Raw genomic sequence first — 5,203 nt, 5'->3', positions numbered from 1 at the left:
TTCATGATCTTTTTTCAAAATCCACGAACTTTTTTGAATTCACGTATTTCTTCGCCTTTTGTGATTTTTTGTTTTTTTAATTCAACCAGGGGAAATAATGTGAAATCTACATGGGCCGGCCCACCACCAGAGTCATCCTTGATGTTGTTAATCACCTGGGTCCTGGGGACAATCCGACTCAACATCGACATGTTCGATATCCAGTCAGTAGCACGCGATAAGCAATCTTACTCCACAATCCACATTGTCCATTTGAAATAAACATTTTGGCCATGTTCACTTTCCTCGCATGCTGAAAAATGCTCAGAGGCGCACGAGGCGGGGCGTATCGCATGAGTTGTTTCCCTATAATTACTAAAATGAAACCTCATTTCCTATAAAATGAAAAATTATCTTGTGCAAATGAAGAATATAGGTAGAATGAGATTTTATTTTTCTTCAGACAGAAACGAAGTGAAGATTCGTGTGTGCTTGCCATGGCACACACATGACGCCTGAGGAGTTCACGCGACACACTAGCGTGGACGCCACGGGCCAGGAGAACAATGCTACCATGTCAGTGTTTCCTGTCGGTAATAGTGTGCTTGCCCAAAACTAACTCGGCGGCCTGAGTGCCTGTTTAATAGTGTGCTTGTTGCTCCCTTTGTGTGTCCATATCATCAGTTCAGTATATTGTTGCTCTGTTGATTCAAACCATATTGATATACATTATGTAGACGTGTGTCATGTTGTAACTTTGGCTCCATTGTTGTGAACGAAACTAATATATTTATTATAGCTCCTTTTGTGTCTTCAAGGCAGAATAATACTCTTTCTGCTTTTATTTACTTTGTATATTAGGTTTGTCTAAAGTCAAACTTTGTATACTTTCAACAAGTTTGTAGAAAAATACTATATTAACTACCAAATCAATACCATCAAATTCATCATTGCATATATTTTCACATCATACAAATTTGTTATTGTAAATATTCATATTTTTTTCTACAAACCTTATAAAATTTGACTTCAATCAAAGCCAATATGGGGAGTAAATAAAAAACGGAGGGAGTATTTGACTATAGCCAGCAAAATGGTGTGATGGAGCTGCGTTGCCATTTGGTGATTATGCAGGCAGAATGATAGCAGCATACATATGCTTTCTTCTATAAGAGTTTTTCAGTCAAACAAAATTTTCATCATCCATCATAAAAGAAGTAGAAATGCTTTCACAACATGTCAACCTGGGGCTGTATGTACCATACTCCGTCTGCTATTTAAGTTAAATTTGCACCATGTTAAAACATTTTCAAAAGTACAACATGGATACCAAGTTCAACATCAAAGTTTCACATAATCAAGATGTCATCTCCTGTGCACCACAACATTTACGTTAGGAGGGGAAATGATGGTCCAGCTATCTTTGACAGGTTCAGTGTCTGTGCTAGGCAGATAAGCCATCAATCTATGTTACACAAAAGATCCGCCTTCAAGTGCTACACGCTCTCGTTCAATGGCCTCCACCTGCTAGGTTTAACTAGCCTCGCTGACACTCCAGCTGCTTCGTGTTCTCCAATAGCACCTGCTTCAGCATCACAGCACAACCAATCGGCATTCAGGTTCCATACAATGGGAAATCAATGCTGTACACAACAATAAGGTTTCAGTGCGTCCAATGGTAGGACGACAAGTCTGGAGATGTAATTGAGCAAGGGCGGCCGAGAACAAGGAACGGTTCTTAACCTCTCGGATGTAGGTTGCGATCGCTTTGCACCCTTCACTTGCAAGGTCCATCATAGTCTCAAATGTGTCCATTGGTAGTTTCGCGTCCATCTGAAAATCGCCATTCGAGCATTAGTGTTGCTGTGAATGAATGATGTCATGCAGCAAACTAAGCACATAAGAAATGTGTTGCATCAGAAAGTTTGTGTTGCAGATGAGGCGTGGGCTAGGGAGACCCTGAAATTTGGAGCAATCAAAGTTTATGATCGTTCTGTAACCTGCAGAAGAGTCACTTTGGCCATCTTTGCAAGAATGCCAATGGTGACATCCGCGCCTCCAGCGTTTTCTTCTATATAATTCAGATCTGAAATAACATACTAGAATGGTTGAGGCCTCTTTGTCACTTTGGCTCTTGATTATTCGCGTCCATGGGTTGAAGTTGCATACCATCTCCAATTAAGCTGGTACAATTGGATCTATTCTTCTCAGTATGCTTAGTGTAGCCGATGGTGTTGTGGTGGTGAAGTGAAGAGGAGAGCGGATGTAAATGACACCCAAACGATGGATCATGTCGGCGACAACCTAGACGTCACCCCGCCTTGGATAGGCTCTATGTCAGCGATGGTGTAGACGACGCCCTGCCTAGCGTGAGCTTCGTGTCGGCGCTAGTGTAGACGATATCTCGCCTTGGGCGAGTTCCGTCGTGGAATAGACAATGTCCTTTCTTGAACGGGTTCCGTGTCGACAGCGCCCTGCCTTGAGTGAGCTCCGTGTCGGCGGCTGTGTAAACGACACCCAATGATGGTTTCCGTGTCAACTTTTTTCCAAATTCATGATCTTTTTTCAAAATCCATGAACTTTTTTGAATTCACGTATTTCTTCGCCTTTTGTGATTTTTTGTTTTTTTTAATTCAACCAGGGGAAATAAAATGTGAAATCTACATGGGCCGGCCCACCACCAGAGTCATCCTTCATATTGTTAATCACCTGGGTCCTGGGGACAATCCGACTCAACATCGACATGTTCAATATCCAGTCAGTAGCACGCGATAAGCAATCATACTCCGCAATCCACATTGTCCATTTGAAATAAACATTTTGGCCATGTTCACTTTCATTGCATGCTGAAAAATGCTCAGAGGCGCACGAGGCGGGGCGTATCGCATGAGTTGTTTACCTATAATTAGTAAAATGTAACCTCATTTCCTATAAAATAAAAAATAATATGTTGTGCAGATGAAGAATATAGGTAGAATAAGATTTTCTTTTTCTTCGGACAGAAACGAAGTGATGATCGTGCGTGCTTGCCATGGCACACACATGACGCCTGAGGAGTTCACGCGACACACTAGCGTGGATGCCACGGGCCAGGAGAACAATGCTACCATGTCATCGTTTCCTGTCGGTAATAGTGTGCTTACCCAACACTAACTTGGCGGCCTGCGTGCCGGTTTAATAGTGTGCTTGCTGTTCCCTTTGTGTCCATATCATCAGTTCAGTATATTGTTCCTCTGTTGATTCAAACCCTATTGATATAAATTATGTAGACGTGTGTCATGTTGTAACTTTGGCTCCATTGTTGTGAACGAAACTGATGTATTTATTATAGCTCCTTTTGTGTCTTCAAGAAAGAATAATACTCTCTCTGTTTTTATTTACTCCGTATATTAGGTTTGTCTAAAGTCAAACTTTGTATACTTTCAACAAGTTTGTAGAAAAATAGTATATTAACTACCAAATCAATACCATCGGATTCATCATTGCATATATTTTCACATCATACAAATTTGTTATTGTAAATATTCATATTGTTTTCTACAAACCTTATAAAGTTTGACTTCAATCAAAGCTAATATGGGGAGTAAATAAAAAACGGAGGGAGTATTTGACTGCAGCCAGCAAAATGGTGTGATGGAGCTGCGTTGCCATTTGGTGATGATGCAGGCAGAATGATAGCAGCATACATATGCTTTCTTCTATAAGAGTTTTTCAGTCAAATTTTTTTTTCATCATCCATCATAAAAGAAGTAGAAATGCTTTCACAACATGTCAAGCTGGGTATGTATGTACTATACTCCGTCTGCTATTTAAGTTAAATTTGCACCATGTTAAAACATTTTCAAAAGTACAACATGGATACCAAGTTCAACATCAAAGTTTCACATAATCAAGATGTCATCTCCTGTGCGCCACAACATTTACGTTAGGAGGGGAAATGATGGTCCAGCTATCTTTGACAGGTTCAGTGTCTGTGCTAGGCAGATAAGCCATCAATCTATGTTACACAAAAGATCCGCCTTCAAGTGCTACACGCTCTCGTTCAATGGCCTCCACCTGCTAGGTTTAACTAGCCTCGCTGACACTCCAGCTGCTTCGTGTTCTCCAATAGCACCTGCTTCAGCATCACAGCACAACCAATCGACATTCAGGTTCCATACAATGGGAAATCAATGTTGTACACAACAATAAGGTTTCAGTGTGTCCAACGGTAGGACAACAAGTCTGGAGATGTAATTGAGCAAGGGCGGCCGAGAACAAGGAACGGTTCTTAACCTCTCGGATGTAGGTTGCGATCGCTTTGCACCCTTCACTTGCAAGGTCCATCACAGTCTCAAATGTGTCCATTGGTAGTTTCACGTCCATCTGAAAATCGCCATTTGAGCATTAGTGTTGCTGTGAATGAATGATGTAATGCAGCAAACTAAGCACATAAGAAATGTGTTGCATTAGAAAGTTTGTGTTGCAGCTGAGGCATGGGCTAGGGAGACCCTGAAATTTGGAGCAATCAAAGTTTATGATCGTTCTGTAACCTGCAGAAGAGTCACTTTGTCCATCTTTGCAAGAATGCCAACGGTGACATCCGCGCCTCCAGTGTTGTCTTCTATATAATTTAGATCTGAAATAACATATTAGAATAGTTGAGGCCTCTTTGTAACTTTGGCTCTTGATTATTTGCTTCCATGGGTTGATGTTGCATACCATCTCCAATTAAGCTGGTACACTCGGATCTCTTCTTCTCGGTATGCTTAGTGTAGCCGATGGTGTTGTGGTGGTGAAGTGAAGAGGAGAGCGGATGTAAATGACACCCAAACGATGGATCATGTCGGCGACAACCTAGACGTCACCCCGCCTTGGATAGGTTCTATGTCAGCGATGGTGTAGACGACGCCCTGCCTAGCGTGAGCTTCGTGTCGGCGCTAGTGTAGACGATATCTCGCCTTGGGCGAGTTCCGTCGTGGAATAGACAACGTCCTTTCTTGAACGGGTTCCGTGTCGACGGCGCCCTGCCTTGAGTGAGCTCTGTGTCGGCGGCTGTGTAAACGACACCCAATGATGGTTTCCGTGTCAACTGTTTTTCAAATTCATGATCTTTTTTCAAAATCCACGAACTTTTTTGAATTCACGTATTTCTTCGCCTTTTGTGATTTTTTGTTTTTTTAATTCAACCAGGGGAAATAATGCGAAATCTACATGGGCCGGCCCACCACCAGAGTCATCCTTG

General features: G+C 41.9%; 1 long non-coding RNA gene across 1 annotated transcript; it reads right to left on the bottom strand.

The window, feature by feature from the left end:
* Positions 1-3,787: 3,787 nt before the first annotated feature.
* LOC125547700 lies at positions 3,788-4,528 on the bottom strand. The gene is made up of 3 exons (XR_007300732.1): positions 4,512-4,528; positions 4,255-4,344; positions 3,788-4,093 (listed from the first exon to the last, which is right to left on the bottom strand). It is a non-coding gene; the product is annotated as an uncharacterized LOC125547700 (long non-coding RNA).
* Positions 4,529-5,203: the final 675 nt, after the last annotated feature.

Source organism: Triticum urartu, chromosome 3, assembly GCF_003073215.2.
Source record: "Triticum urartu cultivar G1812 chromosome 3, Tu2.1, whole genome shotgun sequence".
Classification (NCBI taxonomy): Eukaryota; Viridiplantae; Streptophyta; class Magnoliopsida; order Poales; family Poaceae; genus Triticum; species Triticum urartu.
This window is presented reverse-complemented; position numbering and strand designations above follow the sequence as displayed.